Genomic DNA, 15,962 nt, shown 5'->3' with positions numbered 1-15,962 from the left:
TGCACTTGTGACTCGTGAAGAGAGGCAACAGTCTCTAGCTACAAGTGGAGCACCAACTGTTGAAGCTGCTGCAAAAACACCAAATCGGTGAGTTTTGGAACGACTAAAGATCAAATGCCAACTAGAAGTTCAAATAAATTTTACTATGAGCATTGTAAGAGAACTAATCATACAAAAGATAGATGTTATGAGTTCATTGATTATCCTGAAGGATGGACAAATAAGGGAGGATCGACAAAGGGATGTCAAAGCTCATCGAATTCAGCAAATAATGCCACCATAAGTCAATCATAGTCATCCTTAACTTCACCTATCGATGACCTTATGAAAGAGCAATATGATCAACTTCTTTCTTTGCTCAATTCTAAAAAACAAACACCATTACCCAATTTTGCAGGTAAGACTACTCAATATTCTGATAAAATTTCTGAATGGGTTCTAGATAGTTGAGCCTCTGATCCTATGACATTCAATCACTCTGTTTTATTTTATTCACAAAACCATAGTTCTTTGCCACCTATTAAGCTACCAGATAGATTTAGTCTTCTTGTTCAAGGCCATGGTCGAGTCTTACTTTCCTTAAATTTTGCCATAAACAATGTTTTATATGTTCCATCTTTCACTTGTAATCTTCTTTCAGTAAGCAAATTAACTAAAGATCTACATGGTGTTGCCATATTTTTTCCCACCTTCTGTGCCTTGCAGGACCTTGCCACGAGGAGACTGATTGGAACGGTGAGCTCTGGAATGGCATTTATTACTTCAAGCAACTTCAGATTTCTTTTGCTGCAACCAGTATTAATAATGCAAATCCTAATATTTGGCACCAACCTTTGGGGCATTTATCTTTTGAACTCTTATCTCTTATTCCTGCACTTTCTACTTTGCCTTTTAAGACTCTTAATAATTGTTGCGATGTATGTCATTGCTCTAAGCAGACTAGAAATCCTTTGTCTTTAAGCTCGAATAAATCTCATGTTCCTTTTGAACTAGTTCATTGTAATATCTGGGGACCATAAAAAACTACATTTTCCAGTGCAAATTATTTTCTCACTATTGTAGATGATTGCTCACGTTCAACTTGGGTTTTTCTTATGCAACACAAGTCTGATACATTTTAGTTTTTTCTCATCTTTTATGCCATGATGAAAACACGTTTAATTACTCTATAAAACAAGTACGGAGCGATAATGGTCATGAGTTCACTTCTAACTCTATGAAATCTTTTTTCCACCAAAATGGAATTTTGCACCAATTATCCTGTGTTAATACTCCACAACAAAATGGAAATTGTGGAACGCAAGTGTCGACATCTTTTAGAAGTTGCCCGCATCTTGCGCTTCCAAGCCGGTTTACCCATCAAATTCTGGGGTGAGTGTGTCCTCACTGCTTGCATATTTAATAAATTATATGCCTACACCTTTGCTTAATGGGAAATCACCTTATGAAGTTTTGTTTTCGAAATCACCTTCTTATTCTCATTTACGAGTTTTTGGTTGTCTTTGCTATGCATTTGACACTTCTAAATCACCTGATAAATTTGACGCTCGCTCAAATATGCTTGTGTTTTTATTGGATATCCCCACGGTCAAAAAGGATATCGAGTTTATAATATTAGTTATAGAAAAATTTTTACATCTAGGGTGTCACTTTTTATGAGCAATATTTTCCATTTATAATGATGCATGATAGTGTGCTTGATTACCCTTCAACTGCTAGTACCATTCCTTTACCTGTTGTTGATGATGCTCCACAAAATACTTTTTCTAAAGATGCATTGTCACGCCCCGAGCCCCAGCGGAAGCTTACCGGGCGCGTACACATATCCGTCGTGTACACCAAGCACCTCCGGTGCACACAAGGCGTCTACAACAATAAGGAAAAAGAAATATTCCTAACAAGGCTATTAGATCAAGAACATAAGCCTACTATAAGTCTAGAACAACAACATCCACAAGATATACAATAGTATGTACAACCGGAAAAGAAGAAACTAGAAAATCTCTAACAAATACATAGTACATCTTTCAATTATAAACAAAAAGAAAGATGTCGATAGGTCCAACTATGAAAACACCGCAGAGCCTCTAGCTAAACACTAACCCGTTGCCACGATCCCTAGCCTCTCCTGCTACGGAAGGCTCTGAAACAAAAACAAACAACCAATGGGGGTGAGAACTATTAATCAATAGTTCCTCGTGGGTAAGCAGTCGAGAGTGGCGAAATACACCACTAGGTTAACAGAGGCATACTAACATGTAAAATAAGAGTAATATAAAGATGACAGATAATTAAACAAAATATTACTAAGTTATGCCTCTACATAATATTGTTAAATAATTAATATATGATATGCTAATGTCGCATGCTTAAGTAAATGCATATGCGGGTTTACACACTCATTATCATTAAACTTTATCAACAGATTCAAGAACAATACTTTTCATTGTCATTATAGCCATGGATCTTTACTAATCAACATAGGTGTAGGTTTACTACCGCTAAAGTTGTCAATACCGATAATGACTAACATAAAAGTCCATTTTCTAGAAATGCATCAAAAAGAGCCATGAGGTAGTAACCCACTAGTATGTCCATTTACTATACATGCATCAACTATTGATGATGTATAATGTCAAGTTAAATTATATTTACCCAATTAATGAAGGACATACACGTGGTAAAGTCTCAGCTCGTGCCGTGCCTAATGGCCCCGTTGTAGTCAACACTCCCTACGGCAATCCACATCAGCGCCCAATCCCGCATGGGCGATCTGTCGTCGCAAGGCTACTTCGGAGTGCCGGCTTGTAGGGAGCAACCCTCACAAGCTTGTACGAATTAGCACAATGGCAAGCAAACGTGATCAATAGGAAGGTGTCCTCAAATCAAATACTCAACCATCATGTCTAAAACATTGAATCACAACATCGACTCTAAGGTCGGGTACTGTTTTATCTGTGTCATATCTCATTCAATGCATCTCAAACATGCAAGGGTCCACATTTAATTCAAGACTATCGGATTTCACCCACTCTATTTCCACTATAATCAGGAGAGTCATTTATTAATGCCATAACCAAAAGAATCGCAAAGATGTCCACATAAATCATAATGTATGTCATACATATGCTTTACTACCCAGGCCTCCACTACACGGAGTATAGGAATTATCATACAAGCAATTTCCATTCAACTAGCATTATAGGCATTTGGCCCTTTTGTTGTTCACCCAAAGGCGTCGTAATCTCATTTAGCATGTCTAAAACATGAAATACGACTAACGACCTAAAGGTCGAGTATAATATCATGATGCTCACTTAGTTGTTCAACTAGTTAAGTACAACATGCTTAACCTTCACAATTTATCTCTACTATGGAGTAGGTCATATTTGCCCTTGTCTAAAACAAGTACATTAATTAATGTGCAAATCGAACTCATTAATTCCACTAACTATGCGAAGTCCTATAGGACTCTCATTTACTCATCTCTACCATGCCTCCTAATGTTGCATAAAAGGAAAATACTATTACATGCCATCTAGTGCCATTTAGTGTACAAATCCACATGATAAATCTCTACTATATACAGTATGAAATTTCTACATGTATCATGAAAGTATCATGCATTCAAAAATTCTACCATATCATAACTAGCATGGATATGCACCAAATTATGTCTTATAATAATATAGAAGACATAGAGGGAGTTCACCTATTTTGGTGAGGATAAACCCACCGGAAACTCTTCGAACCCTTTCGTTTCTTCGAACGAAGTTGTCCACCAAGATCCTAGTGCCCTAAGGGAATTTCTAAAGGGATTACAAGTTTCTAACAAGCTTCATAAAAAAATAACCAGAAATCAAGTCTAAAATAGGTGGAAAATACCTTTACTTAAGAAGAACTTGTAATCACACCTAAAAGAGAGTTCTACACTCATTAATTAAACCCCAAAAATTCAAAATCAAGAAACCCCAAAATAAACCCTAGTTCTTCCAAAACTATGTTTTCATCTATAAATCTTGCAACATTCACAAATAGATGTTGCAAGATGAGTACTAACCTTCAAGAAAGCTCCAAACCAAGCTAAACTTGAGCTAGGGCTAGAGTTAGATCCTCAAACAAGCTCTCTTCTTCACTTCCAAGCCTCCTTCAAGGTCCAAGAAGTTAGCCACCATGAAGAGGGAGAAGCAAAGAGATCAAAACCCAAATCTAAAAGAGTTTGGGAAAGAAATCTAGAGAGAGAAAGGGAGAAAAACCTACCTCAACCATTCTCAGCCTCAGCACAAAAGAGGGGCATGTGGGGGAAAGGGGATGTTATAACATGATGTAACAATTCCCTTTAAAACCTCTCAAAACCCCAAAAATTACAAACTACACGAACTGCAGTTTTCTGCATTGAGTACCGGTACTCGAATTGGAGTACTGGTACCCAGCCCTCAGTGTAACATACCGAAACCTCGGTAATTAAATTCGAATCTTGGTCAAATTGACCAAAATGCAAGATTGGTATACTTCGAAGAGGCCGAAGGCGTCGAATAATGCAAAAGTGCATTACGGGGGACCTTCGAGAGCTTTGGAAATCAAAATCTGCAAACTACAGGTTTTGTGCTCTCAGGGACCGGTCTCTGGTAGGAGAGACCGGTCCCCGAACGCGTAGGCAGTGAGATGGCTGAGAAATCGGCTAAGTCCTGGAAAATCAGCTCTCGGGAACTGGTCCCTGCGAGGAGAGATCGGTCCCCCAGAGACCGGTCCCATCGACGGAGACCGATTGCATCGCGCGTAGCCTGCGCTATCCGCAGGAGGAGCTCTCGGGGACCGGTCCTAGGTCGGGGAGACCGGTCCCTCACTGCAAAAAATGCCCAGTTTGGGCAGTGCACAGAGAAAGAGTTAAGGGGCCTTGTTGTAATTGTTACAACACATTATATTCCCATCCCCTCTGCCCTTTTCACAGCACACACACACACAAACTTCTCTCCCTCTCATTTCCTCTCCTCTCTCTCTCTCTAGAAATCACTAGGGCTTGGAGGAGAAGAAGAAGAAGAAGAAGCTTGAGGAGGGATTTTTGGTGGACTTGGTGGGTCTAGAAGCTCTCCAACTAGAAGGAGCTTGCTAGAACTTGGGCCAAGGTAAGTTTTTAGCATGTAGAGCTCTAGGGTTTGAATTTTAACCTTGGATTTTGGAGTTTTGGTCTCTTTAGAGGCTTTAGAAGAGTAGTAGAGCTTTGAATACCATGAAAACCCTAGTTTTCTCCATGGTGCTCTAATGGAGGATTTCTAGGGTTTGCATTTTAAGCCCTAGAGATGGTTGTGATGGTTTTAAATGAGCTTCTAGAGATTAAACAAGCTCTCTTTTGCTTATTTTAAAGATCAAAACCTAGGGTTTAGCAATGGGTTTAGTTAGGGCACCAAATTTGGGGCTTTTGCCCCCAAGTGTTTTTAAGGCGAATTGACCTCGTAGAAACCTAATTGGGGGTGTCCTCGACGCGTTGGACAACTTCGTTTGACGTTACGAAAATGTCTAAGTATGGTTCATGTACAAAAGGCCTAAAGTGGCACTATTTTGGTTGTAGGTCGCGGTATCGGTTTTCGTAAAGTTCGGGAGTCATTATATTCTACGCCCACACGACCACTCGAGGTGGGTGGTGCATTCCAAGGACCTCGGAAATCCCTTTATGTCTAAAGTGTCATGTTTGAAGATATATGTATATATTGAGCATATTGCATAGTAGGGTTAATTGTGAGCTTTATTGCATGATTGTGAATTTAATTTCGTATGAAATATTGGTAAGAATGTGAGAATTGTAAACCCTATGTATGCATGACCAGTGGCAAGAATCTAGAAGGGTTAGTGAACAAAAGTGACACATGGACATAGATCTAGCAAGTGACATCGATGAGTCTAGAACACTTAGAAAAATGAGTGTGACATTTGGTATGAGAATGAGAACATAACACTTAGAAACAAGTGTGGCATGAGTACAACTCGGTAGTGTATATGACACTAGTGATAGAAAAGAATGATTGAGACATTATGACATTTCAACCTTAGAGTTCAAGGTCATTTGAGTATGGTCTTCCTTAAAGCTAAGGAATGGATTAAACTTGGAATCCTGAATACAGGATTGATCGTACTCACCTTTAGTCCTTGCTCGAGGGTGGTAGCTCCCCCTCGAGCCATGTGCTCCGGAGTCGACATCACTAGATCGTAGCGGGTATCTCCCCAGAGGACGGTCCTATCGGGTTGTAGCGGGTATCTCCCCGGTTAAATAGGATTTTGGGTTGGTGAGTTTATTGAGGGCGAAACCTACGGGTTAGCCAAGAGATTGGGTAAACAAATTGAAATCTTGCATTCATCATGAGCATTATATCGAGCATCGCATTTTTATTGTTCAGTTATACTAGTTGCATTTGTTAGTTGGTTACCATCTTTCTTCTATTCTATTATGCCTGATTAGACCTAGTGGGATAGTCGGCGTGGTTGGTTGCCAAACCCACTGGGAACTTTGTTGTAGTTCTCACCCCACTATTTTCACAGAGCCGGGACCGAGCGAGCCGGCAGACGACCGCGGTAAGGGCATCGCGCCCTAGGTAGAGACCGCCCGAGATGTTTCATTTCATAGTTGCATACCCCTTTTGATATATCATCTTTTGTACTTTGATGATTATAGTTGTTAAATGAAAGGACATGAATGATGTAAAAGGATTCATTTAATATCAATGTTATATTTTGGAAGATTGGGATATAAAAAGAAATGATGGAAAATTGTAATTGATTTCCTAAATGTAGTTATTTACTTTCACCTTTAGCTATTGCTTGCCCTCGTGCAAGCCATTGTGTATGCTTCCGCTTATGCAAATTTATACTCTATTCATACTTGTTGTTGAGCCTTGGGCGGACAGGAGAGGCTCTGTCCGTTCGGCGTCTGTTGACGCTCTCGAACCGACCAAAAAGATCGGGCTCGGGGCGTGAAAGATAAGATGGTATCAGAGCGTAAAGAGCCAAAAAGTGAAAGCATAGGATAGACCTAGAGACCCTTAGGAATGGAAAACCTTAAGGATCTAGGAAACGTGAGTGACGTTGAATAAGTTATAGCGAAGGCATGGATTGGGTCGGTGTAATTATGTCTCTAATGTGGTTAGGGACTAAACTTAAGTTGTTATTTGTTTTCTATTCTTTGTGTTGTGATCGGCGGCCGACGACATGTCGCTTTGGAATGAAAATGAATACACTTATATGCTTTCGCCAGATTGGGTATAATCGAGTATGTTGTCTAAGTAACTAACGTGAGTTGCTTCGTTTCAGGAAGCAATGCCGCCTCGTGGACGACCTAAGTTGCCTTGTGGTCGATCGCGGACGAGGTCTATGGCCGAGGAGTCGAGTACGGCTCCCGTGCAACCCGGAGCAGTTGGCGACGGGGAGCTTCGGGAGCAGATGGCCGCGCTTATTGGCGTAGTGCGGCAGCAGGCGGAATCCGTCCAGCGCCAGGTGGAATCCGTTCAGCGTCAAGGGGAGCAAATCCAAAGGCTCCAGGAGGCCTTGGAGCGACAGCAGGCGGCGGCGGCGGCGGCGCCCGTGTAGGCCGTGCACCCTGCGCCTCCTGCAGTGGTGCCGAGTGCGGCCGAGGGTGTGGCCGCGGCGGCAGTGCCAGTTACGATGGTGCTGGCTGGATCGGGGACCTCAAACCCCGATAGTGCGGCGGGGAGGCGGAGCGGGAGCGCGCATTGGCAGCTCTCATTCAGTTTCAGAAGTTCAACCCACCTACCTTCGAAGGAGGGATGGTGGAACCAGCGGTGGTGGAGTCCTGGATCGACTCCATGGAAACACTTTTTGAGGATCTTAACACCTTGGAGAAGGACAAGGTGTACCTCGCCACACATTGCCTCGAGAAGGCGGCGAAGGTGTGGTAGAAGCGCGTTAGGCGGGATCGATCGCCCCATCTTCCGCCTATGTTGTGGGAGAAGTTTCGGAGGGCGGTATTCGCCAACTATTTCCCCGATACGGTGAAGCGGAAGTTGCAAGAGAAATTTCGCAAGTTGAGGCAAGGAGATCGCTCGGTGGCTGACTACGAGCAGGAGTTCTCCCACCTTATTGACTGCGTCCCGGATGTTGTTAGGGATGACCGGGATCGAGCAGACTGGTTCCTACGAGGATTGCGGCCGGGGATTCATAGGGCCGTGCAAATCCTTAAGCTCACGACCTTTGCGGAGGTCTTTGATCGGGAGTTGTGAGCAGAGCATGGCTATGCCCACGAACACGAGGAGTGCGAGTCCACAGCCGAGGCCAAGGAGAAGAGCAAGAAGCGGACAGCGGGTGGCACCGGGGGCCGGCCAAACGCTAAGAAACCCCCTCGGTATCCCCGACAGCAGTCGAGGGGTTGGAGGCCATTCCGATGTGTCATTTGTGGCGGTAACCATCAACCGTCGTCATGCCCGCAGCGGGATGGGAAATGCTTCAAGTGTGGTCAGCCTGGGCATGTGTCGCGAGAGTGCCCTAGCCGGGGTTCATCTCCACCGACCTCGGCATCAGTTCCTTATACCCCGAGGCAGCAGGCGGGGTTACCACCGGCTATGTCAGCTGGACGCTCGTCTTCATCGCGTCAACCGGAGGCATCGAGAGCACCGAGTGGGCGGGTTTTTGCCACTCAAGTAGAGGAGGAGCCCATCCCTGTTCCCGACGACATCGTGGCAGGTATTATCTCGATCAGAGTCACTAGGGCTAGAGCTTTATTCGACACTGGTGCATCGCATTCATTCGTAGATGCATCATTCGCTAGGACTCATGGCATTAAGATTGTGCATCGTTATGACTATTGGACGGTGAGTTCGGTCGAGCATACTTTCCATGTTCACGAAGAATGTGTAGCGTGCCCAGTGCAAATAGGTGATTGGGTCATGCCGATCGACCTGTTAGTGTTGAATCGAATGTGGGGTTTCGACGTGATCTTGGGGACCAACTGGCTCTCCAAGTATTATGCCGTGATAGATTGCGAAAGTAAGGCGATTACTTTTCGTGAGCCTAATCGGGAGGAGCTAGTGTATCGGGCAGCTAAAAGCTCGCTCTTCGCGGCGACCGTGACGGCGGCACGAGCGAGGAAAATGATAAGAGGTGGTTGTGAAGCCTATTTGGCGACCGTGGTAGAAGCCCCGAAGGAGCGCCCGGAACTTAGTAGTATTCAGGTGGCGTGTGAGTTCCCAGATGTATTTCCGGCGGAGTTACCGGGTTTGCCACCAGACCGAGAGATCGAGTTCGTTATTGACTTGGTACCCAGGGCGGCTCCAATTTCGAAGGCTCCGTATAGGATGGCACCGGCGGAGCTAAAGGAGCTCAAGGCACAGTTGCAAGACCTGCTCGACAAAGGCTTTGTGAGGCCGAGCGCGTCACCCTGGGGAGCTCCGGTGCTATTCGTTAAGAAGAAGGACGGCACACTTTGACTCTGCGTGGACTACCGCGAGTTGAACAAGGTCACCGTGAAGAATAAGTACCCGTTGCCGAGGATTGACGATTTATTCGATCAGTTGCAAGGGTCGAGGGTGTATTAAAAAATAGACCTACAGTCGGGGTATCATCAGTTGAAGATACGTCCCGAGGATATGCACAAGACGGCGTACCGTATGCGGTATGGCCATTATGAGTTTACGGTGATGCCGTTTGGGCGTACTAACGCCCCGGCGACGTTCATGGACTTAATAAATAGAGTCTTCCGTCCGCTATTGGACCGGTGCGTCGTGGTATTCATTGACGACGTATTGGTATATTCTCGGACCGAGGAAGAACACGAGGAGCATTTGAGGACCGTGTTGGAAATACTCCGAAAAGAGAAGTTATATGCCAAGTTGAAAAAGTGCGACTTTTGGCTATCGGAGGTCACTTTCCTTGGTCATGTAATTTCGGGCGATGGTATCTCGGTGGACCCGAAGAAAGTTGAGGCAATTAGAGATTGGCCTCACCCGACGAGCGTATCGGAAGTCCGCAGTTTCCTTGGGCTAGCGGGCTATTACCGGCGGTTCGTGGAGGGGTTTGCTAAAATAACTACTCCACTAACGCGCCTCACACACAAAGGGGTGAAATATGTTTGAACCCCCGAATGCGAGCGGAGCTTTGAGGAGTTAAAAGAAAGATTGACCACGACCCCGGTGCTTGCTCTACCGACGCTGGGGGAGACCTTTGTGGTTTATAGTGATGCTTCCTACGTTGGACTCGGATGTGTCTTGATGCAAAACGGCCGAGTTATAGCATATGCTTCGCGCCAATTGAAGACGTATCAGAAGAACTACCCGATCCACGATCTAGAGTTAGCGGAAGTTATTTTCGTGCTAAAATTATGGAGGCATTACTTATACGGGGAACATTGTGAGATCTACACGGATCACAAGAGCTTTAAATATGTGTTCACCCGAAAGGAGCTAAATATGCGACAGCGGCGGTGGCTAGAATTGTTGAAGGACTATGATGTTACTATTCTATACCACCCCGGGAAAGCAAATGTGGTGGCCGATGCCCTTAGTAGAAAATTAGGAGAAAATTTGGCTTCGGCAATTACACCCGAACCATTGTTGCTAAAGGATATGCAACGGCTTCGCTTGGAAGTAGTGGAGCCGGGAGTGCCGGCTACACTTGCCGCGTTAGTAGTGCAACCGACCTTGTTGGAGAGGATAAAAGAGCTGCAAACTTCCGATAAGTATCTCCAAAAGGTGCGCGGTGGAGTTGAGAGCGGTAGTGCCGAGGATTTTGGCATTGAGACCGACGGCGCACTCCGGTTTAGAAACCGTTGGTGTGTGCCTAATAACAAAGACATCCGCAAGGAAATTATGCAAGAGGCGCATCAATCTCCTTATAGTACACACCCGGGCGGTACCAAAATGTACCAAGATTTAAAATTGCATTATTGGTGGCCGGGCATGAAGAAAGACATTGGGGAGTTTGTTGCGCAATGCCTTACTTGCCAACAAGTAAAGGCGGAGCGGCGGTTTCCGGCGGAAAAGTTGCAAAGTTTACCTATACCCGTTTGGAAATGGGAGAATATCGCAATGGACTTCGTGACCGGGGTGCCTCGATCTCAAGGTGGACACGATGCAATTTGGGTGATAATAGACCGGTTGACAAAGTCGGCACATTTCCTACCGATTCATATTACTTCGTTGGGGGACAAGTTGGCTCAAGTATATATCGACGAGGTTGTGAGACTTCATGGGGTGCCCGTGTCTATTGTATCAGATCGGGACCCGAGGTTCACGTCTCATTTTTGGAGAAGCCTACAGGAGGCCTTAGGCACACGGCTCGACTTTAGCACGGCATTTCATCCTCAAAGTGATGGTCAATCGGAGAGGACGATACAAATACTTGAGGATATACTTCGAGCGTGTGTATTGGACTACAACGGCGGTTGGCACGATCATCTACCGATGGCGGAGTTCGCGTACAATAATAGCTACCAAGAAAGTATCGCGATGGTGCCATTCGAGGCCCTTTATGGAAAGAAGTGTCGCTCTCGAGTCCATTGGAGCGATGTGGGCGAGAGAGCGGCTCTCGGCCCCGATGTAGTGCGGAAGGCGGAGGAGAAAGTTCGCCTTGCCCGCCAAAGACTCACTACGGCGCAATCTCAGCAAAAGAGCTATGCCGACAAACGGAGAAAGGATATAGAGTTTGCCGTTGGAGACCACGTGTTCCTAAAGGTGTCGCCTATGCGAGGAATTAGACGGTTTGGGATCCGGGGGAAGCTAAGTCCCCAGTACCTCGGACCGTTTGAGGTATTTGAACGGGTCGGCGCGGTGGCGTACAAGATAGCATTACCACCGAGGCTTGCGGGAGTACACGACGTGTTCCATGTATCGAACCTCCGCAAGTACGTTCATGACCCCGAGCATGTTCTGTCGTTTGAACCGTCCGAGATCCAAGAGGACATGACCTATGAAGAGTTCCCGGCATACATCATCGATCGAGAAGTAAGAAAACTACGAAATCGCGAGATTCCGTATGTTAAGATCCGTTGGTGCAATCACAATAATCGGGAAGCCAGTTGGGAGCTCAAGAGCGCAATGCGGGAGCAATACCCTCACCTCTTTAACGAGCTGAATTGAGGTATGAGTTTAAGTCTCAATTAAGTAAGTTTCGCGGACGAAACTAAATTTAAGGGGTGCAGAATGTAACATACCGAAACCTCGGTAATTAAATTCGAACCTTGGTCAAATTGACCAAAGTGCGTGTGAGATATGGATCCCGAGGATCTAAAAGGTAAATAACACCTAGAGGGGGGTGAATAGGTGTAAATACGGCAAACTCGAAAATCTCGATGCAAATAAAACAAAGTAGCGGAAATTAAAACAGCACACCAAGAATTTAACGTGAGAAAACTCCAATTCGGAGTGAAAAACCCACGGGACCGATCACACGAAGAAAATCCACTAAGAAAACTTGAGTACAAGTGATTTCGACCAAAAACACACGACTCAATTTACCGATTTCTCGTTGACGGTGATCTTTGCCGGTCCTCGATCGATAGGAATCCACCAATCGACCTTGCTGCAACTCCTCGCAGCGTCAACGCCTCAACTCCTCGAAGCGTCCACCGAATCCTCGGCTTCACGCGAGATCCACGCGCCGAACCTCCTTCCGGAGCTTGTAGAATTGAAGATTTGTGGTGATTTAACTTTTGAAAACCATAAGCTATGAGGGTTCACCTTTAATCAACCATCTACTTGATTCTCGTAAGAAGTATCGAGTAAAAACGAAGAATCAAGCCGATTGTTGGTTATTAGAAACTCATTATGTGAATCGAAGCATTGAACGGAGAAAAATAAGTTTCTAGGGTTTAGAATCAGTAAATATTCAAAGCCTTAAACTTTTAGATGACCCACATAGCTTATTTATATGTTTAGAAGACTTAGAAGTAGACTAGGATTGCAAAAAGTCCTTTTTAAAAACCTGTGTCGTCCTCAGAGACCGGTCTTCTCGAGGAGACCGGTCTGTGAGAGACCGGTCTCTCAAGTGAGGAACCGGTCCCTCTCTGCGTGACCAAAAACCCAACGTTCGGGAACCGGTCTCTCAAACTTGAGACCGGTCCCTCGCTGCGCGACAGAAACACCAAGGTTCGGGAACCGGTCTCTCATCACAGGGGACCGGTTGCATCAAGGTTCACGCAGTGAGGACCTTAGGGGAACCGGTCTCTTGACCTCAGGGACCGGTCCCTGAACACAGAAAAGTTCAGTAAAGTATTTTTAAAGCAATCTAAGCCTTCTGAACTTATTCTAATCAAATATCTTCATCACAAATGATCTTTTCTTCATACCTTAGGTGCCGAACTTTACGAGTGAGTCTTTTTCCTTCAATTTAGATCTTTTCTTCAATCTTCTGCAATCAACTCTTCAAGACTCCATTCAACATTACGAAATCCGCCAACCTATAAAATCCTTAACAATCTCCCCCTTTGGCGATTTCGTGACAAAATATATTACAAAGTTCGTACACAACTAATAAATAATAAAAAGAAGATCATCGCAATCACCAAACGATAATCTCCTGCATGATCAATCCAATAAACGAAATTTACACTTTTACAACCTTAATACAAACTCTATGACTTAGACATGGAGTCTTGAAGTCTTGAATTATTCCTGCAAAAACATTCTTAAAACATAATCAAGATTCAAGTAAACTTATCATAAAGTATCAAGTCATAGTTCAGCAAGTCAAAGTTCATAGTCAAGCACAAGTCAAATTTACACAACTAAAATAACTAAGCAAAGCTAAGCTAAATGCATCATCTAAGCAAAATGCATGCGTCATCATCATCAAGACCATCAAGAACCACCACCATCTCCATCTCCCCCTTTTTGTCAGAAAGCGCCAAAATGACAAAAGAAGGAACCCGGTAACTCCTAATCGGAAGCATCCCCTGGAGGTAAATCTGCTCGGCAACATCCTAACTTGTCAAAAATCATATTCAATAAGCGCTTCATCTTGCTCACATCCTTCCGAATCGCAGCTTGCTCCGCAGACAATTTCTGAAGCTCCTCAGATAGACGTTGTTGCTCACGATACACAGAGGAAACGGAGATATCTTCCTCGGAAATGTCCATAGAAGGACGTGAAGAAGTAGCAGTAGCAGGAGGTGGAGCAGCAGGAGGGGAAGAAGCACGCTGAGACGGTGTACGAAGCTGCACCGAGGACTTCACAAATGTCCGTTCATTTATCCGACCCAAACTATGCTCATAAGATGTACACCGGACATCCACATCACGAAGTCGCAGAATCCTCATGATTATCAATGGAAATGGCAGCCTTTCATTTTGTCCAGAAGTTTTGATGTCTTTTGCCATCCTCCGCCAGATCAGAAACGGAATATTCATGTTAATATTTTTTGCACTCACAATATCTGGCCTTCCCAAGAGATACATATACAGAATACGATCCCACCTCAGAATCTTCGTGTTTGCGAGAGGCAGAATGTTGTAGCAAACCACGAAGTTTAAAAAACGGTACTCCATTTTGAAATCTTTGGACATAACCATAATGCCGTTTGACTCAGTACCCGGCATGCAAATAGTGTTCACTACACGATTCCAATCGCGAAGTGAGTCGAACCCAGCTTGTAGATACTCCACTCCGTCAGTCTTAGCTTCCATACCTAGCACCGACGCTATCGTATCAGGAGTGATGGATAACTCAACACCACGTACGGAAGTCTTAAATACGTACGGGCCGCCGTCGGAGTCACTTAGGTGACCTGCTCTCATATAAAATTCTCTGATCAACTCCAAACAAAAACCGGTTTGCTCCGGAAAATCACAAATCTGATGAAGATTTCCCTGTTCAAATAAATCCTGAAATCCCGGCACACAGCTAATGATACTGGCAACGCCAACATCGCGTTCACCAATACAATGCTTTGACGAGTACATGGACCGGCGAGCAGAAGGAATATCCTGCAGACTGTGACGTGGTGGCTCAGAACCTGGTTCTCGAATTTCAACACCACCAGACTTGCGACGACCGGGACGCTCAGTCGCCTTCCCTTTGCCTTTATCCACGGCTTTTCCTTTTCCCTTGCCTTTCCCTGTATCCTTATCCTTAGCTAATACCTCAGGGAACAAAAGCCTCCCAATCCGGCTCGTCCTCCTCAGAGTCGTCGCTAGGAGCATATTCGCTCTCTTCATCTTCCGGTTGATACTCAATCGGCCGTTTAGCTTTGGAGCGCTGTCGTTTGCTTCCACGACCACCTCCAGCCATAAGAGCAACAAACACAAGAATCCACGAGTACATTTTCGAAAATTACCTGTTAAACATAATGAAATGTACATATATAAAATTTTTTTTTTAAATTCCAAATATGTTCAGCAAGTTGGAATATAAATACTAGATGATCCTAGGGGCCTCAAGATCATGAAAAACAAGAACCACTCATGCATCAAAATCAGCCAAAAGCAATTTTCCACAAAAAAATTGAAAAACAAAATTTTGATCATGATAAACCTACAAAATAAACCAAAAAGATGAAGAAATACTAGAGAAAATGAAAATAACAGATCTAAAAACAAGATCGAAGCCTAAAAGAACACATTCACCAAGATCTCTAGAACAAACACCAAAAAAATCTGAAATAAAAACCTAATTTCGGAATATATGAAATAAAAGCAACAAAATCCGAAATCTTACCTACAACCAGTGCAAACCAAGGAAGATCGGGAGCAATCCCACTCTAAAAAACAAGAGAGAGCAAAGAGGGAGAATAACTGAGAATCGAAATGACCAGTTTTGAACAGTCAAAAACAACAATAAGACAATAACCCATTTAATCGGGTCTGCGGAAAGGACGTCTTCTTGCCTGACCCCTCTGTCCCAGAGCCTGAAGTTTTTTAAAAGTTTTTAACTGTAGCGAAAATTCCAAAATTTAAGGGTATTCCGTAATGCCTTACACTTATCACAAATAAGCCTATTGTCCATTCCACAAAACAAAACTTATCAAA

The sequence above is a fragment of the Ananas comosus genome, linkage group 12, assembly GCF_001540865.1.
Source record: "Ananas comosus cultivar F153 linkage group 12, ASM154086v1, whole genome shotgun sequence".
Taxonomy (NCBI): Eukaryota; Viridiplantae; Streptophyta; class Magnoliopsida; order Poales; family Bromeliaceae; genus Ananas; species Ananas comosus.
This window is presented reverse-complemented; position numbering follows the sequence as displayed.